General features: G+C 41.1%; 1 long non-coding RNA gene across 1 annotated transcript in view; it reads right to left on the reverse strand.

The window, feature by feature from the left end:
- Positions 1-769: 769 nt before the first annotated feature.
- The window catches only part of LOC131491995 (uncharacterized), a 38,074-nt gene continuing 11,239 nt past the window's right edge, over positions 770-27,604 (reverse strand). Inside the window, exon 2 of the long non-coding RNA XR_009251764.1 lies at positions 770-1,227. This is a non-coding gene — a long non-coding RNA (uncharacterized LOC131491995). The remainder of the gene's footprint in view (positions 1,228-27,604) is intronic.

Consider the following 27,604-nt stretch of genomic DNA (forward strand, 5'->3'; position numbering starts at 1 on the left):
CCTTAGAGATTCTGCAAGGCCCTTTGCGAACACAGAAACTGCAGCTTTTGCCTCCCCCCTATTGCCCTTTAAAAGTTTTAATAAACCTTCTCTACCACTGGAGGACATCTTCTGTGTGCATGATAAAATTTCTTGCGGATTAAGAGAGAAGGTCCTGGAGTTGGGAGAAGCCCTCCTGCCTTCCCATTTCCTCTTACCCTCACAAGTGAGCCAAGTAGGAGAGAAGAATCTGTCTCCAAAGGATAACTCAACTTCTGAGGGTAGATAATGCTAATTCTGGGTTTTCTGTACTCCTGGATATCTCTAATGCTCTTCAAAGAGTGTTATCAGATACTCAAAACACAACTCAAAACATCAATTCTTTTTAGTGTTCACTTGAAAAAAAATTGCCACTTGGCACTTTTAGATTGAGGGCGGACACCGTGAGAGTCATCTCCAGTGGTTCCACAACCCCTAAGACATGATCGGCCACTGTCTTTGGTACTATTTCTCAAGAGTCCTTTGAACTCTTTGTTCCCGGAATAACCGAATAAATAATATTCACAGAGGGATCACAAGATTGTCCATGGAGCAAAAATCATAGTGTGGTTTCAGGTTCTCCCCTCACCTTTCTGTGCCTGCAGCTCTGCATTTAACAAATGGAGATGATGTTATCACATGACCTCTATCTCACGAAGCTCTTGGATGAGAAATTAGATACTGTTTTTGACCGTGAACCTTTACGTCTGCAACTTCCTCTGTGTGAAGAATGTCATCTTCAGAAGCAGCGTTGCTTTTATTAATTTAATTTTGTAAGTGAAGAAAATCATATACTAGAGGATCAACAAGGATCTACAGTGTCGAGGTAACCCACACTCTCCAGGGTGGACTAAAAAACAATCAGTTGAGAAGCCCCCTCTCTGCCTATTGAAAGGACTGCCTTGCAGCTGGCCATCATAAGAAATGTCAAGGCACTGAATGACCTCACCTCGTCTCGGAAGCACAGCCAGCCAGCTTCCTTTGCTTTGGAGATTGTGACACAGTTATGGGGCTGGCTGTGAGGACTGGGTTACCTCTGTACTGCCAAGGCTATGTTGGGTGTCTCATTAGAGGATTCCAGAGAGCTTCTTGTTAAGTTAGACTTTCCTCTTCATTCATCTTTTCATTCTAGAATATGATATATTTTGGCAGAAAAGAGGGTGTTCCGGAGTAGGTAGTTTTCTCCCTCATTCTGGATTTCAGTGGCTACTGGAGACAGAGAGACAGAGAGACAGGGAGAGAAAGAGGAGAAACAGGGTTTTTAAATTTCCTGTTAAAAATAGGCTGTGAGTGAAACCCTATCTCAACACTTGTTAGCATTTAGCATAGGTCTTTGCATAAAGAAGGAAATGCCCCATTCTCCTATTTTCATAAGAACACTGAAAAGAGGTCATTATAGTCTAGCCCAAGACCCCTTCCATCCAAGAACCAAGGCCCTTTCCTGCCTTCTCCCAGCACATATGGTTTCTGCTTCCTTCTATATCCCCTGTACTTTCCTAAGGTCTTTTCTCTAGAACAGAGCCAAAACACACACGTGGAACCTAAGCCCACACATATTTAGCAGACTCAAGACTCTAATGGGAGCCAGTTTCTAAAACAAAGCAAAACACAGCACCAAAAAAAAAAAAAAAAAAAAAAAAACCTTTCACTTATTTTTAATCTTTTTCCTTCCCTCATCATCCTTCTTGATTACTATTTATTTTTCAGTATTTCTCAGCAACACAAGACTTTTGTTTCTGCTCTGTTTCCTATCACCTTTTCCAGACAGCCTTGGGGAGTGAAGCAGACGTAAGACTGCCATCTTGTGCTCAAGTCTGTTATCATTGTTTCTTTTGAAATCAAATGTGATTTGTGGGATTTGAGAGAAGGCTTTGGAGTCCAGGTCTGATGCTCTTGACCTGGGTTTTCCCAGAAGCTTTTGAAATTTCCCCTCCTTTGGCACTGCTCTTTCTTGGCCTTCCCTCACCAGGATGCCATGAGTCATCTATTAGTTGAAAGGCTTTCCACCCCCCCCCCCCCCCACATGACTCCTAGTGTGACTTATGATAATTATAGTTCAGATGCAACTACCTATGATTTTATGACTGGACTCAGTGGGCCAACTCGGGAGAGTGGGCACTTAATAGCTAAGTCACAACAGGTGGTTTAAAAACAAAGACCTAGTGAGTATTCCCCACACCCTACCACCATCTCTACATTGGAAACTGACAAACAGTGCATGGCATGCCAAGACCTTGGCTGGATGTCCTTGAGGTCAAGATCCCATAGGACCTAGGACTACCCAGATGGGCCACTTTTGGGTAGCATGTTAATGCTTACCAAAGTTGACGGTGGGCTTACATCAATAACCTGGGAGAGACAAAGCAAAGGAGAGAGGTAGGGGAAATGGAAGGAAAGTAAAGAAAGAACCACAGGCAAGGAAGAGAAATCTAAGGAGGTCACCAATGTAAAGATCTAAAGTGAATAAAGAGAGCTCCATACGGGAACAAGCACGAGGCAACTGCAACAATAATGCCGGGAAAACTATAATGAGGGCAAGGGACACCGACAAGAACCCACAGTGTCAGGGAATTGACAGGGATTTGTGGAGACTCTAGTGAACAAGAGAGATCATGTCTCATCCAAAGGGACATCTCAACTCAAGGATGCACTTGTCAAGGAGGAATGTGGCTCTCCCATTACTGAAGCTTCTGGTTTTGAAAGAGAATTCATAAAATATGCCTTTGCATATGAAATTTTCAAATGTTTAAAGTTGGCTCAAAATGTTTTAAAAGACACTGTGTGGGACAAATACATAGTGTTGGATTTCATCTGTGGCTGCTGGTTTAAAACCCTCCCCTATGCCTGACACAAAATTTTACTTATATATGGGGCATAAATAGGTATGATAGCCATACCTTCCCCTGTGTCCCCCTCTTATTCAAGAAAGTTTATGAAAACACAAGTAATGTTGTGGATGGTATGATGGTCCTCATTTCTTTTCAAAAAGCATTCACACAAGTGGACGATCGTAAGCAAAAACCTTGACCTAAACTTCATATCTTATAAAGAATTTATTCAAAATAGATCAAGAACTTAAATGTAAAACAGAAAATTGCAAAATCTTCACAGGAAAAAAAAAAAGCTTAGGAGAACATCTTTGGGACATGCGGCTAGATGAAGAGTTCTTAGCGAGATTTGGTGTGAAAAGTATAATCTATTAGAAAAAAATTGATAAAATGGACCTGATTAAAATTAAAAATGTTTGTTCTATGAAAGATCCTGTCAAGAGAATGAAAAGACAAACTAAAGAGTGGAAGAGTATATTTACAGACCACATAGCCAACCAAGTGATTATATCTAGACTTCACAAAGTACTCTCAAAACTCAACATGAAAAAAAAATACAATTCAATCAGAAAATGGGCCAAGACATAAAGAGATATTTCACCAGAGAAAATATGAACACATGAAAAAGTTTTCAAAATCATTAACTATTAGAAAAATGCAAATTAAAACCGCAATGGAGATATCACTACACACCTACCTGAATGGCTAAAATGCAAAATAGTAATAACATCAAATCCTGGCACGAATGCAGAGAAACTGGGTCACGCATACATTGCTGGTGGGAATGTAAAATGGCACAGACACTCTGGAATATAGTTTGGTAGTTTCCTCTGAAACTAAAAATGCACATATCATAAGACCCAGCAATTTTGGGGCATCTATCCCAGAGAAATTAAAACCTATGCTCGCACAAAAACTTACACATGAACGTTCATGGAAGCTTTATTCCTAATAGCCAAACATTGGAAACAGCCCTAATTTCTTTAATGGATGAATGGTTAAACTAACTGTGGTATATCCATGCCATGGAATACTACTCAACAATAAAAAAGAATGAACTACTGGTATACACTGCTTGGATGGATCTCAAAATAATTATGTCAAAGAGCGTATGCTTATAGTATATAATACTTATGATGTAAATTGTACGATTCCATTTATATAATATTCTCAAAATGACAAAATTATAGAAATGGAGAACAGATTAATGGTTGCCAGGGTTAAGGTTTGGCAGAGAGGATGAATGTGGATATAGCTATAAAGGGTAAGCATGAAGGAGTTCCGTGAAGGTGGTACAGTTCTGCATCTTGATTGTGAATAGCAGTTACACAAAACTATATGTCTGATATAACTGCAGCAACTGCACACACACACACACACACACACACACACACACACACGAGTGCAGGTATAACTGGTGAAATCTGAGTCAGCTCTCAATTGTACAATGTCAATGTCCTAGTTTTGATATAGTTCTATAATTATACACAATATCAACACTGGGGAAGGCAAGGCAGGTAAAGGGGTTCACAGAAGCTCCCTGCACATTTCCTTGCAATTTCCTGAGTCTGTAATCATTTCAAATTAAAAAATTTTTTAATTCATATATTTCAGCACATTATCCGTAATTAAGAATAAGCCATTTATGCTATACCTTGCAACAGGGTATATGCAACAAGTATGACATTGTGTGTCATTGCACCTGAATTGAAAACCCACGCCTTTCTCCTTCTTTCCAAAATGGATTGCACTTAACCTCACATGATGCCTTTCACAATAACTGACTAATCCTATGGCCTCAGAAGTAACTAAATAAAATATCTCAGGAACAAAAGGGCCTTTGTCATTCCATCAGTTCAGGACTTTTCCTCACGTTAAGTAAACTGTGAGTCACCTGCCGTAAAGATGAGTTGATGGATAAGGATTGTTCACAAAAACAGTGGAGTGAGGCCCTGAATGTATCAGCCAGGACAGGCTACCTGCTCTAAGAAACAACTTTAAATTCCAAGTGGCCTAATACAATGAAAGTTTATTTCTCACTATACAAAGGACAAAGCGGATATTAGTGATTGGATGAGCCTCTTCCCATGATGACTCAGGTACCCAAGCCCCTTTCATGCTATGACTACCCCGTCATCAATAGAAGTCTGGGATCACCCAAATGCCAAGAGTGGGGAAGAGAGGGAATACATTAAATGGAACAAGATGCTTTTTGGGTCAGCTCTGGAGGAGCACGTATCACTTACTCCAGCACTACTCACTCAGCTCCTTCTAAAAGCAGGCGGGCTGGGCAATACAGTTTAGCTGAGGGCCCAGGAAAAGGAAATGGTTTGGTGAGTATATATAGCCAGTCTCTGCCACATTAACCATTCTAGAGGATCCCTCCTGAGAGTGGAAGTTGGCTGTTAAAGCACTGAAGAGATGGTTAGGCAACATGCAATTGAAGTTACTGAAGTGTGAGACACAGAAGGTTCTATGTGGAAGCCCTATTTTCAGGATCCAACAGAAATAATAATTTGTTGGCATTCAGAAAGATCCTGAAATTTCTAGATGATTGAAAATTGCTCTTACAGCTGCTGTGGTGTGATGCCATATGTTTTGGCAGTTATTTTTCTTGTTACTTGCACTGATATTGTCCTGATGATTATTCACTGCATGTAATAGTTATACACTGTAAATTATTCAGACTTCAATTCTCCTTTCTCATTTCTTAAAGGTGAACTAACTCGCCAAATGGAGCCACAAAAAGAGAAAACTTCTCCCACCAAATTCTCCCCTCATCAGAAGCTAGACCTACGTTAGAACATAGGATGTTCATAGCTTTCAAAAAATGCAATTTTCTAGTCATCTTTTCAACAGCATTGGACGTGGCCAGGCCTTGCAAACAAGAAATCTGGTTGCATCATGGGGAGAATAGACCCAGTAACACATCTGTTCCTTGGTCACACTCCCGACTGAGCTAAATTTAGCTTTTCAATGGCATAGGTGGGTTATAAATAGATTTAGTCATCATAAAAATGCTCTGAATGTGAAGCAAGCCCTCTAAACACTTCTAATACATCCTTTTCTAACCCAAGATGGGAAACATGGTTTATTTCCACCCAAAATCCCTGTAGATGCCCCACTGAAAGGCCCTTCTTTCCCTAACCTCCCCGCAAAATCCTTGCCTATAACACAGTGCCCCTCCTAAACAAGCCCTGCTCCCACTTGCTCCTGTATTGGGCTTTCTAGAGTGGTCTCTTCTGTTAGGTATGTCACCACAAACCTGTTGTCTTTGGTGTAAATCTGAGTCATTATTATACCTTCTTTCTCTCTCACTAGTGTATGACAACATCAACAAGCGACTTGGAAGTTGATGTGACCACTTCTCTTCAAACCAACCAGCCAAAACTTCATTAGAGGTGCTTCATCAGAGCCAAAATAACTCCCACTTGCTATATTCCTTTTCTGGGTGAAAGAAAAAATAACAAAAACTAAGCTCCTCCCGGAGATTTATTCACAAAATCAGCTGCCAACTTGCGTTGTTGAGTCACTTAGCCCTATCTTCATTAACTATAGTTTTCAACAGGGAAAGCCAACATTCACATGCAAAGAATGTTCATGAACATTCCATTGGCTTTAAACCCTAAACCAGAAGGTTTTAGTAACAGTAAATGAAACAACCAAGGTTCCAGTTAACTGAAGTAGTTCCCCAGATGTTACTGTTAATGGAGAATTTTGTTGTATATTGGAGAAGTTGGTGATTCAGAGATTGGGAGCACATTGGAAGACATTTACTGAAGTGCCATGGTCCTAGAAGTTCCAGTATAATGACCAGTCAGGAGCTGAAGGATATATGCATGGAAGATGCTCAAAAGTAACACTGGGTGAAACTAATAAAATAATGGAAATAATTTAACTCGTGTTAGTGGAGCACCTACTCCGTGGCACACATTTAGTCTTCACCTGAAGCCTACCATATAGATAGATAGATACATAGATAGATAGACGATAGATAGATATAGATATACATATACATATACATATACATATACATATACATATACGTATACAGATATATATTTCTTTTTTTTTAATTTTTTTTAACATTTTTATTTATTTTTGAGACAGGGAGAGACAGAGCATGAACAGGGGAGGGTCAGAGAGAGGGAGACACAGAATCCGAAGCAGGCTCCAGGCTCTGAGCCGTCAGCACAGAGCCCGACACGGGGCTCTAACTCACGGACTGTGAGATCATGACCTGAGCCGAAGTCAGCCGCTTAACCGACTGAGCCACCCAGGCGCCCCATATATTTCTGTGTTTCTTTGACAGATAAAGAAATTGAGGCTTTGAAGTAACTTGACCAAAGTCCTACTTGCAATACAAGAGGAATCAAACTTCAATCCTTAGATTCCTTTTCACTGCTCAAGTCCCCAACCCTATCTCTCATTCTTTTTCCAGCTTTTTTTGAGGAAAATGAATTTTCCACACCATGGATCCTCCATTAATCTCAGACAAACCTCACTAAATTTACCTTTCATCTCTGAGATTTCTGTTAAGCCAAACTCTCTCCCCAGACTTGTTTCTGTGTTAACCCCACAACTACATGGTTTGACACCATTATGGAAACTGCTCCTGAAATTTCATTCCTTGAAAAAGTCGAGATCATTTGAGCACAGAGTGCCTTCACTACTCTCCCAGAACATTCTCCCAAATCTCCATCTCAATGATAAAAACCAAGCTTTAGATATAAGTCTTTCTCTTAAAATACCACTTTGTGTAGATGAAATGAATAAACATCACACCCAGCAGGGTGGGCAGAGAAAATAAACTTAAAAAAAAAAAAAAGCATAAAAGCTTCCAAGTGCAGCATTGAAAAGTACCCACCTAGATGTAGCCACCTGGAAACAAGAGCAGGCAGACAGACAGAAGGTCAAAAATGACCTGGAATAAATAGGATGGTTTTTTGCCAGGGCATCATGGATAATGTGACCCTCAGAGGTAGAAGTTAAAAGAGTGCCAGCGACTGCAAACGGCAGCCAAAGCCACAAATCAGGACACTGGAGAACCTGAGTGTGTTGAGAGTGGGGGTTCGAAGAGGGGGTCACTAAATCCCCCCACTGGCTGTACCTGTGCAGAATGACCACAGTACAAGCATGCATTTGTGGGGGGAGAATGGAAGAGTTAGTGGGCAGAGAGGCCCTTTGAGAACCAGACTGGGATAGGAAGTGAGTTCAACCAGGAGTAGTAATAAAAAGAAGACTAATAATCTAGCACCAACAGCAAAGGAAATAAGCTCTCATCCTTCAGAAATGGAGAAGCTGTTTTAAATATGTGGCATGGGGTGTAGGCCAGCCAGGCAACAGCGAGTATTTACTCCCACAGGCAGCCAGGGTTCCATGCTTGTAGCACTGTCTCCAGAAATTTGGGAAGTGACTATACTCCTCGATTCTCCAATGTCCTCCTAAGGAAGGAAACCAACATCCCTGGTTGTGGAAGAGAAGAAAAGATTTTATAAGCAGTAGATGCTCAGGAAATTTGCTTATCATTTTAACTGTGTGTTCCATACTCTTTCCCATTCACTAAAGTTTTAACCGTGGTAAGAATGCTTTTGATAGGAGTAAGATGCCACCTTATGAAATTGGAGGAGCTTGTGAAAAATTATCTGATGCAGGTACCAAATCCTCACACACCTAATGTGACCAGATATGGTCCTACCTATTCCAAAAACACAGGGAAAGAATGTCGTTTGTAATAATTTGGCAGAAGCAAATGGAGGTTAGCGCTGTAGCTGAAAATTGCTTAGAAACTTAGTGCTCAAGAAAGCCATAAAAAATTAGATGATCACGTAAGTCATGTTCTGTCAATAGGAGACAATCTCCTTGTCTTCTGTGGGTGCGTTCACAGCATTCACCCGATCCATTCTGTCATCTCTAACATCTTATTGTGAGAGAGGCTGTCAGAATCCCTGTGGACTGGCCACAAGATCCAAGGAGCAAATTGGAGACATCTGGCTGGGAAAATCATACAGAAATCTGTTAAAAAGACATTCCCAATTATCTGTAAAATCAAATCTGGGGAATTCTTGGATAGAAACATAAGAGAACTCTACACATTTCTCACCTTGATGATCAATAGTTGTGAGAATGTGGGGGTTTTTTTTGTTTTATTTTGATTTTATTTTAGTGAGCGTACATGTGTGTGTTCATATTCTTGCCACACTGACCTCACCAGCGTACTGTTTATTAAAAAATCAGAATTCATCAACGCTGTTTTGCATGATCACTAATTGAAATATTAATTCCAATGAGTTCTCCAAACACGTGTAGTGGGGCTGGATCAGGGATGCACAAACTTTTCTGCCAAGGGCCAAAAAGTAAATACTGGAGACTTTGCAGACCATATGGTTTCTGTCACACTTTGTAACTCAGCCATTGTCACGTGAAAGCAGCCATAGACAATACATAAATGAGTGACGGTGGCTGTGTTCTAATAAAACTTTATTTGCTAAAACAGCTGGTGGACAGGATTGGCCCCACAGGTCCTACTATGCTGACCTCTGTGACAGATTAATCTCCCATTAAAAAGATGCAGATCTCTACAGATGCTCAGGGTTTCTCTTGGATAAAAATGTCTTTTCATGATCAAGAAACTAATGTTAACGGCAAATCACTATGACAATTTCCTTGTGTGACACAGATCCACAAAACGAGACCTTTAGCTACCTCTGTAAAGTATCTACCACATTTTATGCATTGCCGGGGCGGGGGTGGGGGGGTGGGGGTGGGGGGGGCTGATATTAACGTCAGTTCGCCCAGCCTCCATTCTGATGCCCTTTGGCACACCAGTTGGTTATGTATGAATTACATTGACTGGACTCCCTTGCAGCCAGGGAACCAGTGGTGATTCTGGCTCCCTGACTGTGGCGAAGGCGGCAGCTTCCTTGGGAAGTCTAGGTCTGTGTGTGATTTGGGAGTGGTTCCTGTAAGTTCAGGCTATAGCCTGTTCTCTGGAACTAATAACTGTAACCAATACAAGGGATGGTCATTTTAGGAAGTTAATAGCAAGCATCTCCCAAAATTTTATTTATAAATAGATATATAATGCTATTTATATATTTACATAAATATTATTTTACCACATGTAACATAACAGGGACTTTAGTGACAATAAATCTCCAAGATCTAAAGAAACCAGACAATGCACTTTGATAATGTAGCTAAATTAAAATAATTTATGAATTCCTGAGATCATTTTTTCAATTGCATACAAGTCAACAAGTGCTTCCTGAAAAAGAATTCCTTAGAAACAAAAATATCAGGGGCGCCTGGGTGGCGCAGTCGGTTAAGCGTCCGACTTCAGCCAGGTCACGATCTCGCGGTCTGTGAGTTCGAGCCCGGCGTCAGGCTCTGGGCTGATGGCTCGGAGCCTGGAGCCTGTTTCCGATTCTGTGTCTCCCTCTCTCTCTGCCCCTCCCCCGTTCATGCTCTGTCTCTGTCCCAAAAATAAATAAAAAGCGTTGAAAAAAAAATTAAAAAAAAAAAAAAGAAACAAAAATATCAGAAACAACAAAATATCAGCAACAAAATACCAGAAAAATAGTAAGTCTGTCATTGTGATCTCATGTCCCCCCACCCCTATATATATAGTCACCATACAACACTGTTACAATAATTTATGCCTTTTTTGTGCTAAGTTTCCCATCACAGACAATAAAATGATTGGTGAAGGATCTGATTGCAAGTTAAAAAATCTCTAAACAACTGGATGTTGATGGGAGTAAGGCTGAATTTCTCAGTCTACTTGGTCCAGGGATCCAATATGCTATGAATTAAGAAGTCTCCTATTAGGAAGATGTTAAAAACTGAAGGAATAGAGACTATACCATTCTGTGTAATAGCTTTTGACTTCCCAATCTAACGAAAGTGGTTTCAGATATATATACAAGGCAATCTTGATCACCAATCTGACATAACGTTTGCCAAAAGTAGGAAATTCTACCTGCCTATTGATCAGGATGTTTAATTTAGCCTCTTATTAATATGGTTGTATGATTGTGATGCTATACCTGGTTCTACCCATTATGACTTTGTGCAGAATATACTAGAACATTCCAGAACCTTCTGTCTACCTCTATCAACTCTTTCCTTTGCTCTTGGGCATATCCAGGCAAGGGAACACGATTCTATGGCATGGGTGGTCTTTGCTTTTCTTTCTTTCATTAACCCTAAGCTGCACAGTCCAAAATATCTATTCCCAATGTGCCAGCCTCATCATCTCCTTTTAACTCTTTCTAACGGTCAGTTTCCTGTTTTCAATAACTTCTAACGAAATGGCAGGAAAATTATTCCAGTGGATGTTAAAATGCTTGCATTTTAATTTCCTGGATTATAAGATATTAAACATTGTAAGGGAATAAACTCAAGGAAACATGAGAAATGATGAGATGGGGATCCTCTCTGAAGCCAAGATATATATAATAACCAATGCTTATTGAGCCCTTGCAAGGAGTCATTCAGCATCTCATTTAATCTTGACCCCAATTTAAAACACAGATGCTGTCATTATCCCCACTTTACAGGAAACTGAATCTCAGAGATATTAAGTGTCTTGGCCAAGCCATACACCTGGGAGCAGCAGGGCTGGGGATTCAACCCCCGTATCTGTCTGACCTTAGTCATTGCTCTTAATTATTATGACAGGTGCTCCTAAACACCAGTCCACAGTTAAGGCCGGCTGGTGACCATGTTTTTGGCAGTCAGCAGTGCCAGAACAAAATTTATTTAATTTCTTAAAATTATGAGCTAATACCTTTCCTACATCTTTTTGTTTTAAAGCACTCTTCTTTTTATGGAAGGGTGACATATTGGGTCATTAATGTTACTTATTGCCTGTCACATTATAGTCCGTTGTGAGTCAGGTCGCTCTAATGGCACATCTCCTCCAAGCAGAGACTCGGGAATCCTGGTAACTTCCTTTGTGTGGACCCACCATCTTGGAGTTCTTCACTTTACCCATGGGCATGCGGAATGGAAGAAAGAGGGGGAAGGCACTTTAGCTCTTCATTGCCTTGGTCTGGTGCCGAACCAAGTCACTTCTGCTTACCTTCCCGTGGCTAGATCACAAATCAAACAGCTCCGCTTAACTAGAGGGGAAACCGGGAAATAGTCTTCCTATGTGCCCAGGAAGAGGCTTGAACACTGGAAAATGCTTGCAAATTCTGCAAGGGTTGAGGATAATAGGGAACACGCGTTTGTATCAGTGTCCTTATTTAGCAAAACCAACTGTTGGCAACTTTCGGTTGAAATCCAAAAATATTGTTATTATTTTTCTTTTTCACTAGTACATAAACCCCAAACTCTCTATTGAACCCCAATTTATATGGCAAATGGTAGAAAAACACAATCACTTTTACAATAACTAGACTATAGCAAATTAGGGGCAACAATCTGATGGAAGCTTAGAAAAAAAAGTTCATTTCTTACTCACAAATGAGTTTTATAGCAATATTATTAAAAGAGACAGACTGCCACTAATTTCTACTAATATTTGTTTCTCATCACACTTTTTGTACATCAGATTCTCCAATCACAGACCCCATGGAAAGAATTGTATTGTGATACTGAAAACAGTAGTTCAATTATGGATAGATTATTACCATCAATAAGCAAATTTATAAATATCCTCTGTTTATAATAAAAAGCATCCATTAGTGTCTTCAGTCCAATACTCAAAAATCTGTATTTTTAAAACCTATTTATTCAACTTACAGAAGTACAAGAATTGGTGTAAGAAAAATAAAAATGAAAGAATGAGTGTAGTCATTTTCCTAGCAGAGATAAGTCTGTGTTCCTTTTTGAAACCTATCTTCTAGAAATTGCTTAGTTGCCACATTAATTCAGTGTGGGGGGAGAACAATGAAATGTCCATAATCTGAAAGCCAAATAAAACAAACAAAAATTCAAATGCCTGAAATTGCAATGACATTTCAAAAGCATTGTTTTGGAGAACAGTCTCTGCTTTTGGACCGGTCACCAATTTCTTGACTTTAACAATGATTTCTGGAGTGAACTTTAAAATGTTTGATATGTTGAGGAACAAAAAAAGGGAAAAGTATCAGGGTGCTTTGCTGTCTGCATGTAAACACTAACTGATGCTTTTCAGCTCTGATGTCTGTGGAATTGCCCTCTGATCATCTACCACTTAAGTTCAGAACAAAAGTAGGTCAAGATTATTATTGAATACTTCAAATAATCTCTCAGAGAGAGTGTTGGTTAAAGTCGGAAACTCTGAGGGCTGAACATTTTGACAGTAATCTGCAAATCCACTAAACTCATCTGGTTTTGATTTTCTCATTGGAATCAACACAACAGTTTGAGATGATGTCATTTGTGCCCAAAGTGATTTTTTTAAACAATTGTCTTTAAAGCTTGATTCGTTAAAATTCAGCTACCTTTACACGGTGATGAAATAAAATCACTACTGAAAGGTTCATGTAAACTTCTAATGCAATGAGTTTTAAACACACCTGCTCTTGGAGAAAAAAAAAAAATCTCTGATTCCTAGTTTATATACACAGATTTTTAAATAGCAGATCAAAAGCTCAATAAATAAAGACCCCATCTGAAACTCTTTTAACTACTCAGCTCCTTATCCTTCCCACTTTGACGTTCCATAAATTAAATATAATAGGACCATTTTTAATATATTTTTGAATTTTATTTATTTACTCAGAGAGAGAGAGAAAAAAAAAAAAGAACAAACAGAGGAGGGGCAGAGAGAGAGAGAGAATCCCAAGCAGGCTCTGAGCTGACGGCACAGAGCCAGACAAGGGGCTCAAACTCACAAACCTTGAGATCATGACCTGAGCTAAAATCAAGAGCCGGACGCTTAACTGACTGAGCCACCCAGGTGCCCCTACCATAGGACCATTTTTGATAAAGTACAAGTAAGAGCCTCTAAAAACCAGATTTTAATTTCCCAAATGCACATACAATACAAATACATATAGTATGGCCAAAATTATGTCAAACAAACACAAAAGCTCTTCCCAAGGGAAAAAAATTAAATAGCTCAAAATATAAATAGTTGTGTATAAGTAGCCCAAAGTGGTTTTCTCCTCCTTCTACATGGGTATTTCTTTTTTAATCTATTCTATAAAAACCTAATTTAATCTGTGTGAGTCTACTCTTAAAGCTATATTATAAACTTTATCATTTCTACTTCAGTTTTTAGTTTAAATTTTGGTACTTCAGATTTTGATTCAGATTCGATTTTCATATTTCATTTTGGGTATAAAAGTTTCCCCTGTTTTATGCTATCCATCTTTCTCCTCAGGTTAATGGTGAAGTTATCTGAACTTCATGTCTGCATGCTGAGTCAGCCTTATTCAAAATGAAATGACAGTGGCTTTGTCAGCGAAATGATGTTTGTTAAAGGGTGGGAAACGGGAGCAGCAAATCCTCCTGTTAGTATCCATCCACCTCCATGGGACTAGCCCAAGATTTATGAGCAACGTAGAAATTATCACTTTTCACGTAAAGCAGCATTCTTTGTGGTTAACGTCTTGTAGACACACACACACACAAATATGTTTCTTCCCCTTTCTCTTTCCCTGTTATTCTGTCCCACTTTCTTTTTTCCCTTACTCTCTTTTCAAAAGTAAACAGCAGAGCACTTAGAAATTTTTTTCAGAATTAGGCAGGTGTAAATGACCACTCTTTGATTTTCCAAAGTAAGATGCAAGTCTTCACTGCCTGAGTTCCAATTTGTGGGGGAAAGAGGTACATTTTCCTATTTGGAATGCCTGTGGAAGAGCATATCAAACCAGCCCACAGAGCATTAGGGTTCATATCATAGTGATTGAATTCTGTGAGTAGAAAATTATTTTTCTTAGGAAAATGAATATCTTTGTTTCTCCCTTTCCATGTTTGCTTCTTACTATTACTATTGCCATATACAAAATTCACGGTCATCAAGATGATGACACAGACTCACTGCTGAAATGATTTTTCTGATACGGGCAGTCTCTCAGACTTGTAATTATGACATGCCTTCTTCCCTGTCATCTCTTTCCTATTAAAAATGAGACCTCAAACACGAATTTACAACTCCCTAATGATTTGACCAGAGAACCAACAGATAGTGTTGATCAACAGATCGACACTAAATCAACGAAATCCACAATTTAATTTTTAGTGATGGGCTAGGTCACGAGTTGACAGGTTAAACTGTGAGAAGAGGGGTACCTGGGTGGCTCAGTCAGTTAAGCATCCGACTTCCGCTCAGGTCATGGTCTCACGGTTCCTGAGTTTAAGTCTCACTTTGGGCTCTGTCAGCACAGAGTCTGCTCAGATTAGATTCTGTGTCTGCCTCTCTCCCTGCCCCTCCCCTACTCACACTCTGTCTTTCTCTCTCAAAAATAAATATTCCAAATTTTTAAAAAATAAAAAATAAACTGTGAGAAGCACCAGTTTATTGCACGGTGCCTGGTCAGACGCTGCCAGTAAGCATTGCTGCGAAGACACTACCACTCTTCAAATCTTTTGGAAAAAGTAGTCAGGAGAATATTTTCTACTCCAGCAAAGACATGCTTCACTGCCTCAGGAAAGACTGATTAGCATAACGTAAGGATGCACGGGAAAATTCCAATCACCGGTGGAGAATGATCAACATGTTTTTCTGCAAAGTTTGTTGAAATTATTAAAGAAGATTGCCGTTCCACACAGGTGTTTATCTCCTGGAAAATGGGAAGCAAGGGATCAGTGAGGATGAGGAGATGTTGTCATGGAAACAGCCGTTGCCTAACATTTGCCTTTCAAGGACTTTTGAGACTTTCACGTACAATGAATTTTTAATAATTTTCTAGATAAGTGACCCCGTTTATGAGCACTGTTCACAACTGGAGCAACAAAGAATGCTGTGTTGACTGCGAATTTCAACATCCGTAATTGAGATTCTCCGTACCTTTTTTTGAAATAGAATTTTTGCCTCAAGACTACTTACAAATAGAAACGAAAGGCAAGTGCCTGATAAAATTGTTTATCAGCCCATACCTCCATTTACCCGGAGAACAAGAGGAAAGAGAGATGGGGAACATTGTGGAAACAATATAGAACCTCATAGGTTTTATGGCAGGTCCAAGGGACTCCTCGGGACAAGAAAGAGGGGCTTCTCACTAACTTCCAAGGTGAAAATAATTCTTTTATATTCAAAGGTTAAGCTGCTCCATTTGGAGACAACTAATTCAAGTGTCTCTCCATTCAATGGCAAGAGCCTGACATATGCAGGGTGAATGGAGGCTAATGCATTGATCCCCATGGCAAACCTTGGGGGGACCCAAGGAATGGGACCCAAATCCATTCCTCGAGTATCTTCCAGGACCCCCGTCTTGATAGGTAGTTTTCATTTAACACCACAGATACTTCTTTTCCTTTGGATTCGCTAAATCCACAACTTGTGGTCAACACACTGAGCTGAAGGAGCAGTTCCTCATGGTATTTACAAATAGAGGCTCTGAAGTCAGACTCCTTGGGTTCAAATCCTCACTCTTCTGAGTGACATGGGGAAGGTTACACAACCACGCTCTGAGCTTTAGTTTTTTCATCTATAGAAAAAGGATAAAGTAGTAACTTCCTCAGAGGCTGTTGTGAGATGCCATGTTAATGAATATAAAGTGTTTATATATTTAAGTATTTGCCATTGATAATTTCCAAGACCTTCTCTGAAACCATGCAGAGAAGTTCATAAAAGTAAACATATATTGTTAAAAACAGAGGCATATATTATTAAAAAACAATAGAATGGGCCCAAGTTGGAGTCACTTATGTCAAGCCCCACAACACCAAACTGAGACTTAATTTAATTCTAGTCGTGGATCTCCCAGAAATGGAATCTTAACCCAGTCAATCAGGAATCATGTGATACGCATTAACTGGTAAGTAACCTGCCTGATAAATGCTGTAGAAAAAGTAACTTTGCAATAGCAGATCCATTATTTTGCCTAGTACAACCAATTTGTTTCTGCTCCTCTGCCTATAAATTCTCATGCCTTGCACAGCTCTTCAGATCTCCTTTCTATCTGCTAGGTTGGATGTTGCCCAATTCACGAGTCCTTGAATAAAGTCAGTAAGATCTTAAAAATTTACTCATTTGAATTTTTCTTTTCAACAATTGTCTATATATTCTGACTAATATAAATTGGTTTATCCTTTGTAACATCCACATGTAATAAGCTGCTCTTTAAACTGTATTTTCAAACTGTAGCTGAACCAGAGTTGAGATGGTTAGAAAGCACTGTGGATAGAAAAGCACTGTGGCCCAGAGAAAGTGGAAGATTTCACCCCAAACATTCTTTATTGTAAACACTCAAGCCTGCCCAAGGAGAAGAGAGAAAGGCACGGGAGCATAAATGCCTAGCTCAGACCACCTTTCAAGAAAGGACTGGCCCTGTGGCCATCAGGTGCCTGGTTGGCACACAGCCTCCAGGTGTTAGCTCTTGTAGGGTTTGGCCCAGCTTTCAGGGCCAGGTCACTGCCCCCTCAGACAATGACTGTGCAAGGCAGTGGTCGAAAGGTTCATATGAGGTCCCAGCATGGGAACCCAGTGCTTCCCAGTAGACTGGCTGAGATTTTGTCAACTCAGCATCGGGGTCTGATGGCTTCCTCCACCTAACCCTGCTTCCTCTCTTTTTCCTTCCCCGGATGTTATACTTCCCTAAACTTTCCACATTCCCAACTGTCCCAGCACCTCCTTCCCCGAACCAAACTAGCATGGCATCTTCCATCCAAACTTCATTAGACCAGCATTGTAAGAACCTCAGCCAGTCTAGCCCATGCAGAAAAATTCCCCCAAAGGAATTTTTCAGTGTTTCATTTTTTAAATGTTTAAAATTTGCTGTATCTATTATGAACATAATTGCATTCTTTATAAGAAATTCAAATGTAAGAGAAATTCATACTGTAAAAAGTAAATATCTGCAGAAGTCCCAAACCTCTTAGCCATCAGGTGCTTATTCCTCAAAGTTTTCTTCACATGCATATGCTAATACGTCTGGTGGCCAATATTTTTACAAACAGAATCAGAACACATTCTTTTATACTTTGCTTAAAAAATACATTCTAGGGGCGCCTGGGTGGCGCAGTCGGTTAAGCGTCCGACTTCAGCCAGGTCACGATCTCGCGGTCCGTGAGTTCGAGCCCCGCGTCACGCTCTGGGCTGATGGCTCGGAGCCTGGAGCCTGTTTCCGATTCTGTGTCTCCCTCTCTCTCTGCCCCTCCCCCGTTCGTGCTCTGTCTCTCTCTGTCCCAAAAATAAATAAAAAATGTTGAAAAAAAAATTAAAAAAAAAATACATTCTAGACAGCACTATCAACAATAGCCAAAGTATGGAAGGACCCCAAATGTCCATCGATGGATGAACGGATAAAGAAGATGTGGTATATACATACAATGGAGTATTACTTGGCAATCAAAAAGAATGAAATCTTGCCATTTGCAACTACGTGGATGGAACTAGAGGGTATTATGCTAAACAAAATTAGTCAGAGAAAGACAAATATCATATGACTTCACTCACATGAGGACTTGAAGATACAAAACAAATGAACATAAGGGAAGGGAAGCCAAAATAATATAAAAACAGGGAGGGGGACAAAACATAAGGAACTCTTAAATATGGAGAACAGAGGGTTGCTGGAGGGGTTTGGGGGGGGGACGGCTTAAATGGATAAGGGGCATTAAGGAATCTACTCCTGAAATCAATGTTGCACTAGATGCTAACTAACTTGGATGTAAATTAAAAAAATAAAATAAAATTTAAAAATACATGTTAGATATTACCTATGCCCACATATACAGAAATACCTCATTTGATTACCAGCTACAAGAAATTTCATTGGGTGAGTATTTCATAATTTATTTAAATGTTTCCACACCAAATGGGTATTTGTGTTGTGTCCAGTTTTTCCCGATTACAACAGAGCTCTCACACGGTTTCATTTGTGTTTACATATTGAAATGTCTGTGAAAGACGTATGACTTTCATCTGTATTTTCATCATCTCTTTTGGTATGCTGGAGGTGGGGAGCATAACATGGAGTTTCAGGGATGGAACCCACACTTATCATTTTGGCTCTTTACAAAGTAAGGGTTTGTGAATCATTTTCTTCTAATGGGGTTTTGCCCGCAGTGGTGAGAAGCTCTCACACTCCACCCATCTCTCTCCCTCACCTGCCTTGTGACCTGGAAAGCAGGTTAACTGAGGGCTGGGGGGTGGGTAGGGGTGGGACACTTGGAGGTGCTCACTTGGAGGGCAGACCCAGTCGCTCGCCACCTACACATCTTCTCCCTTTTAAATCTTCATGGCTTTGTGCTTCCAAAGGCCTCCTCAGGAACACTGACAGCGTGTGCAGTAACCTTCTAGATTCTATTTATTGTTCAAACATAGCTTAATCTCTATCTCTAGAAAAGTAAGCTTTTCTCGCTTTTAATAATTTGTTATACAGACCTCCTTTGGTCAAACTTTTAAAACAGGAAACAATGACCAAAGGTAAGGACGTGAAAGCTAAAGCCCAATCAATGTCGGTCTCGCTGTTAGCTGAGTTTGGCCAGTGAATCGGATGATTCTGCCAAGGCGGATTCAGCCTGTCAGACATTCCCCTGGTCTTAGCTCAAGAGCCACCAGACAGTTTCTGCTAGTGGTACTGCAGCAGAAACATCCTTGGTTTACAAATGTCACGTGCATTTGCTTGGTTCAAGCACCCAGATAACCTCTGGGAGGCAGCGGGGAGGTCTCTCAGATGAGCTCAAAAGTCAAAACAGAATATACAAACACCAGTAAATGAAGGTAGTTGATAGAATATACCCACCAGCAACTCATAGACAGCTTCGTGTTCTTCAAACAGCTCTTTGGAAACCATGAGAAGCATTTATAAGTCTGCTTTAAAAAGACAAAGTAGGGGGCACCTGGGTGGCTCAGTCTGTTAAGCGTCCAACTTTGGCTCAGGTCGTGATCTCGCAGTTCTTGGACTCAAGCCCCACATCAGGCTTGCTACTGTCTGTGCAGAGCCCGCTTCGGATCCTGTCTCCCTCTCTTTCTGCCCCTCCCTGCCTTGCGCTCCCTCAAAAATAAATAAAACTTTTTTAAATGTTAAAAAAAAAAGAAAGTAAACCAGTATTTTTGTCTTTCAGTCTTTCTTTCCTATTTGAACCAGTTACTGAGTTCCTGAATTTTTCAGTGTATATTCCCATGAAGCCAAACAGTAAAGGTATAGATGGTGAAAAACCACACCTAATGAGTCATTCTCAGACTTTAAAGCGCTGAGACCCACCTAAGGAGCTCACCATGTGGCAAACTCCTTGATCCACTTCCCAGAACTCTGTTTCAGCGCATCTAGGGCAGGGTCCAGGGAATCTGCATTTTCATGACCCCAGGGGATTTCCATGAAGAGGACGGGGAGGCCACAACTTGAATTGGCTGAGCAATGGCCCCATGCCTGCAAGTCTTTTTTTTATTTTTTTAAACTATTCCTAGTCCATTGGTGAGTTTTGATACAGCTTTGGGCCAAGTCACATCCATCCTGCCCCAATTTCAGTCTGCAAAGTAGGGTTGGTCATATTTGCCACCTACCTCATTATCATCACATGTAGATTCATGAGATAATGCCTGTGAAGTAGTTTAAATTCCTCAGTAGAAAGGTGCTACCTTTCAAGTATTATCAAGTATTTATTTCTAGTATTACAGTGACACTTTGTTTTATGGGGACCCACAAAATGTGGTATCATTGGTGTGAAAGTGTGGTAATAAGATGACCGCACTACAGGTTCAATCAAATTACATAGCTTGTCCACTGAAGGGACTGGCTTCTGCCTCAACTTTGACTTAAAAGCTGACTGACATCACGGCCAAGTCTATTTTTCAACTACAGACTGTCTTGAGATTCTGTGGTGTATCGCTCAGAGTTCAACCAGAGAAACACAACCAGTAGAAACTGTATTATCTCTCTATATAAACACAAATATACATATTTGTATATACATATACATTCATCCCTCTCTCCTTATATATATAAATATGTATAGTAAATACATGCATGTATGTGTATATATATGTATGTATATATATATATATATATAGAGAGAGAGAGAGAGAGAGAGAGAGAGCAATAGAGAGAGACAGAGACAGAGAGACACAGAGAGAGACCGAGAGAAGAACAAAGGAAGAAAGGGATGACAACAAACTTTTATTAAGCTCCAACTATGTGGCGGGCACTGTACTTTTCACATAACTTATCTCACTGAATCTTCGCCATGTTGTAAGAAATTCTATTAAATAGCTCTATGAAGTACTCATAGACATAAACGTTTGAATATAAATAGATGCTATAGTCTAGCTAAGTTGACACATAAAACTAAGCCTCACACACAGCTTCGTGGTATTTTTCAGTGATTGGCAGTTAAGTAATTTATTGGGGGTGGAAACAAAGAATCCAAGGAACTTATCAATGGCACTGGTGAAGTAAAAACTTACCTTTGATTCATTCTTTTTGTTACTGGGTAGCTTACTAGGGAAAATAGGCTAATAATTCAATTTTTAATGGTCTTGGAAAAGGTCTTGTACCTTTTTTCTATGTTGTAATATAGACTTTCTTTGTAAGGTCTTTATATTATGTAAGAAAAGGCTTAGAGTAAATTTCTACTGTTTTTACCTACTTTGACTCCTTCTGGTGCCAGCCCCTAGACTCACCTTTGGAATCATGTCTTCCCCATTCTTGGTCTACCTCCCCTTCCAGGAGGAGGCCTGGCCACTCAGACAATTGCACCCTATTTCCCACAGTGAAGGGTTCAGGGATGGGCAGATGCCCCAAACCAGACTGATGAGACTCAGGGTTGGAAGTCTTGCTGGAACCAATAGGTTCTCAAAAAGAGAGAGAGAGAGAGAGAGAGAGCGCACAGAGAGAGAGAGAGAAAGAGAGAAAGAGAGAGAGAGAGAAAGAGAGAGAGAGAGAGAGAGAGAGAGAATCACAAGCAGGCTCCACCTCCATACCAAGCACGCAGCCTGATGTGGAGCTTGATCTCAGGACCATGAGAACATGACCTGACCTCAACGGGACTAAGCCACCCAGGAGACCCACAGAAGCTGTCTTTTCGCTGTGATTATAAAGTTGGGAGGAAACAGTCTGGGAATTGTTAGTGACCATCTTGTCACAACAACAGAAGGACTTGCCTCACCAGGGCACCTAGGTGGCTCAGTCAGTTGAGCATCTGACTTCAGCTCAGATCAGTATCTTCCAGTTTATGGGTCTGAGCCCCACGTAGGACTCTGTGCTGACAGCTGGGAGCCTGGAGCCTGCTTCAGATTCCATGTCTCCCTCTCTCTCTGCCCCTTTCCTGCTTGCATTCTGTCTCTCTGTCTCTCTGTTTCTCTTAAAAATAAACATGAAAAAGAAGAAGGAGAAGTCAGAGAAGAAGAAGAAAAAGAAGAAGAAGAAGAAGAAGAAGAAGAAGAAGAAGAAGAAGAAGAAGAAGAAAGAAGAAGAAAGAAGAAAGAGAAGGAGAAGGAGAAGGAGGAGGAGGATGAGGAGGAAGAGGAGGAGGAGGACTTGCCTCAGGATGTAGAGGTAGATTAAGAGGTACAGATTCTGAGGCCGTTGCTGGAGTAACCGAATACAGCATTCCGGAAGCCACTCAGATTCAGGGTGGCTTAACCAATAATTCCCTCTCTATGCTTAAAAGAAATTTGACCTGTAACTTGCCACTAAACATTTCTGACTACACTATATCTCATGGTATTCACAAGGAGTTTGCTCTGAAGAGAACTAAACAGAGAAGCATTTCTTCCACTCCTCCCTCGGGCTCACTGTTGGAGCCAGCACTCTGATGTTCCCAGGAGCGCAGCATCTCAGATGGCAGCCAGGGCCATCCCAGGTTACAGTGCTGAGCAAAGTGAGGGCACTCCTCTTAAAGGTTGCTGTCACTCCCTCCTGGCATCTTCTTCTTCTTCTTTTTTTAATGTTTATTTATTTATTGGGAGAGAGAGTGTGAGTGGGGAGGGGCGGCGAGAATGGCAGACAGAGAATCTGAAGTAGGTCAGCGCAGAGCCCGATGCTGGGCTCGAACTCACGGACCGTGTGATCAAGACCTGAGCCGAAGTCGGACGCTTAACCGACTGAGCCACCCAGGCGCCCCGACTGCTGGCATCTTCTGATGGGCGCTCACTGCTGCTTGGGGCTCAAAAGCAGGTAGAGCAACAGCAATGTAGAAGGGGAAGCAAGTCCTATATCTCGGATCAACTTCTGTTTACACCTAGGCCGCCTCCAGCTGCTTGCCGATGGGGTCAGAAGGGAGGGAGGCAGGAAGGAAGGGGAGAAGGGGATGAGAATGAACTTTTATTAAGCTCCTACTATGTGTCAGGCACTGTAGCAAATACTTTTCATATAACTTATCTCGATGAATCCTCACCGTGTTCTACGAAGTTCGATGAAATAGTTCTATGAAGTACTTATTACCATATTCATTTTAATTGATGAGAAAATCGATCCACAGAGATTACCTGACCTGCCCAAGGTCACATGCTTAGATAGCCAGAGGCAGAAATGGAGTTCAGACCTGTCTGATTCCAGCATCTGTGTGTGTGTGTGTTTGTGTGTGTATTCCTTTCTTTGAAAACATTCTTGTAAGGAACTCCAAGATATGAAAGGATGGCCCACCTATTTATCCTCTCCTCAGCACCATGAAAGACTCGGCATCTTCCCCTTGGAAATGTGGGACTCCAGGAGCACATTTTTTTTAATGTTTTATTTATTTTTGAGAGAGACAGAGACAGAGTACAAGCAGGGGAGGGGCAGAGAGAGAGGGAGACACAGAATCGGAAGCAGGCTCCAGGCTCTGAGCTGTCAATACAGAGCCCGACGGCGTGGGGCTCGAACCCACGAACTCCGAGATCATGACCTGAGCTGAAGTCAGAGGCTTAACCGACTGAGCCACCGAGGTGCCCCTCCAGAAGCACATTTTGAAAAGCACAGACAGGTATGGTGGAAGAACCTCTAGACTGGTTAGGACTCAGCTCAGACACCAGCTTTTTCCATGATGGGAGAGAGTAAAGAAGATGGAATAAATAAGCTAAAAAAAAATTTTTTTTCTAATTAAAACAAAAAAGGAGCTCCCAAGTCTCTTACACCTCCAGCACCCTCAGTACTGGTCAAATCACTAAGTTGTACACCTAAAACTAATGTTGCATTGTGGGTCAGCCATAGAACTGGACACAGGAGAGGTACTTACTAAATGAATGACTAAATTGATGGTTAACACTGAATCACTAACTTGCCTAATTACAGTAAAGATAAGTGGGAAAGTTTGGACTCCTGCTTTTCTTTTCCTTGCAATAACAAGTTCCCTTCACACTCCGCACTGAATCGTGTTCTCCGATGCTGGGGACTTAGTGAGGGCTTGCTGGCAGACTGCCTGATAAGATATGGTAGGCACATTATCACCACTTGATCTCTGGTCCTCCTATCAGAAGAAAGGATGTGCAAAGCTTTTAGGATTGCTGGGGAAACAGGATGAGTGGCAGTGGAAGGAAATATTGAGTAAAAGCGAGGTAAGGATGTACTTTCTTGCAATTCTAATGATGACATCTATTACCCTGTGAAAACAAGGTTCTCCAAAAAGGCACAGCCTGAAGGAATGCAGTCCCTGATATTAGAAGAGGGACGTGACAGGATAGATGGTAGGTATATTAAGGGGAACATAGCATAACATATAAACTTGTCAAATCACTAAGTTGCACACCTGAAACTAAGTTGCATTGTGGGTCATTCATATTCAAATTTAGAAACAAAAACAAAACAAAAAAACAGCAACAAGTTCTCCAATGCCATTCCAATTGACACAACCCTGAGAAAGATGCTTTGGAGGGGCACCTTGGGAGTCCCAACACAAGAATAGGTCTGGAACCAGCATTTGTCGAGTTCCTCACAAGGGCCCGGCCCTGTGTACACAGGAGGCTGGTTTCTGGTGCTCTGCATTCACTTAGGCTTATCTACAGAAGGGCAAGCATCCTGATTTGCAGGGAGATCCCATCCCTGCTCTTAGCCTCTGTGCCTGAGGACTCCACCAGACTGAAGCAAGTGACTTATGTTTGGCCAACAGGAGCAAGCAATTTCCCCAGCCACAGTGATTGGCTGGAAGAAGGCCATGTGACTCAGGCTGAGCCAGTCAGAACTCATCAGAGCTAACTCCCAGGAATCCCAGCTAGTGCTTTCCAGCTAGTATTTGAAGGTGAGGTTGGAGCTGTCTTTCCCTCCTGTGAAACCTGAGAACGAAATCAGTAAAAAGAAGGAAAAAAGAGGAGCACCTGGGTGGCTCAGTCAGTTAAGCATCCGACTTTGGCTCAGGTCATGATCTTGTGTTCATGGGTCCAAGCCCCACATTGGGCTCCACGTTGACAGCTCAGAGCCTGAAGCCCATTTTGGTTTCTGTGTCTCCCTCTATCTCTCTGCCCTTCCTCTGCTTGCTCTCTCTCTCTCTCTCTCTCTCTCTCAAAACTAAATAAACATTAAAAAAAAAAAAAGAAGGAAAGAGGAAACTGGAACTGAGGAGTAGAGTAACAGCAATACAAATAAACAAAGAGGATCACTCCGTTTGGCTGTGGATCCAATCTAAAGATCACCCTGTGACTTCTCACCCTGTGACTTACAGGAGCAAAGAATTCCCACTATTTTGCTTAAAAAATTGACTTAAGCTGCATTTTCAGTCAATGACAACTGAAAGAGTTGCATATGACACAGGCATTTTATACACTGCCTTTACTTGATGTCCCTATCCCAATTATTCCAATTCTACAATAAGCAAACCAAGGCCTAGGAAGGTTAATTTACTTGTCCGAAATTGAAGAGGGTGTCAATTAGAGAATAGGGATAATTCTTACTATCTGTGACTGTTTAAAATCATGTACAAGTTGCTGTCACAAGTACTGAAAAGAAGGATTTGCTGGAAATCTGAGAATGGATAACTTTGACACTTTGAGGTTCCTTCAATATCGTGCGTGTGTGTGTGTGTGTGTGTTCATTAAACATCAAAAAAAGATGGTCTGTGTAATGGTTAAGAGCTTGGACTCTGGGATATGTCCCCTGGTTCAAATCTCAGCTCCACCTATATCAACCATATGACCTTGGACAAATGAATCTTTCTGTGCCTCCGTGTCCTCATTTGAACTTTGGAATGAGGATAACGATAGCATTTGCCTTTGGGGATTATCAGATTAGGTGAGGTAGTATATGAGAAGTACTTAGAAAGTACCCAGCATATAGTCAGTGCTGCTATTGCTATAAACATAATTACATGTGATGTTCCCCGTATGTCCCAAATTATAAAAACATGTATTGCTTGTATGCCCTGTTTATGCTGCCCTAAAAGACATAATGGAGCACATATTTACCAATCTCTTCTCCCAAGCACAGTCCTTCAGTAAAGTCTTCATACATCGACAACTGCAAAGCCAGAGTAGTAAAAAAGTTGCCCGAGCTAGGAAACCATTTCAACGGGCACCTGGATGTCTCAGCCGGTTAAGCGTCAGAGTCTTGATTTTGGTTCAGGCCATGGTATCACGGTTCGTGGGTTCGAGCCCTGTCTTGGGCTCTGCACTGACAGTGCGGAGCCTGCTTGGGATTCTCTCTCTCTCCCTCTCTCTGCCCCTCCCCAACCCGAGTGCTCTTTCTCTCTCTCAAAATAAATAAATAAACTTTAAAAATAAAAAAGAAACCATTTCAAGACTCTCATGGTGTACTGTCATTATTTCAAAGATTAGAAACATTTTTTTGCAAGTGCGGTGTCAGCTTCTAAGCAGGAGTTGTTTCAGAGCCAAGTCACAAGAGATACCATCACACTCACGAGAAGGAGGAAGCGACTACATCCTGGCCCAGAGGAGTAGCGATAAGATCCCTCACCATCAGCGGGGATAATTGCAGATCCTTCGGTGTAAATGCCATCCCACAGCATTTTGCAATTTCTCGTTCCCAATATGCTTATGGACTTTAATTACATCCACCTTAAGTTTCTACCCTGGATACACTTCGAGCTGGCGAGTCTAATGGGAAGACCTGCTTGCCTGAAAAGCAAAGTGGACTTTGTACCAGAGCATTCGTGTTGTCCCTACTATCCTTATTATCTTCACCCACTACACACTCTTCCTCTGGAGAAAAAGAAATGGAATCAGGCTTCCCAGCATCACCTGGGCCCTTCTAGTTCTCTGCTGTAATTAATGCAAGGGATAAGCCCCACCAAATTCTTATCTTCCACAATATGGAATGGGACAATCAGGAACCCAGCTTTCTCTGATCGAAACAGCAAAGGCACCTGGCAAAAGTCAGATGGTGAGAAGTGGAAGCACTTAAAAGGTGGCAGAGCTTTCCACCTCCCCTTTATCACAGTGGGAAGGAGTCAGCTAAGCACAAACTCGGGGGAGAGTGTCTAAGCAGAGCAAGCACCACCATTATTGTTTTGACAGGGTTCTGTGGTCTGGTCTGCTGGCTGCAAAACGGTTGAATCAGTAAGTAGGCTTTGCTTCTCTCCAACTCACACTGCATAATGTCTGCTGGGAATCACTTGGTGCAGGGTTGATCAACTACAATTAGGTTTAGGTGTAAGTGGGATAAAATCCAAATTAACAATAACTTGAATTCGCTGAAAGGACATTTTTTTTTCATATCTAAACCAAAGCAGTCCAGGACTGATAGTGCTCTCCAGGAGGACAAGGGTCCAGGCTCACCCTTTTTACTCCA

Source organism: Neofelis nebulosa, chromosome 12 (assembly GCF_028018385.1).
Source record: "Neofelis nebulosa isolate mNeoNeb1 chromosome 12, mNeoNeb1.pri, whole genome shotgun sequence".
Taxonomy (NCBI): Eukaryota; Metazoa; Chordata; class Mammalia; order Carnivora; family Felidae; genus Neofelis; species Neofelis nebulosa.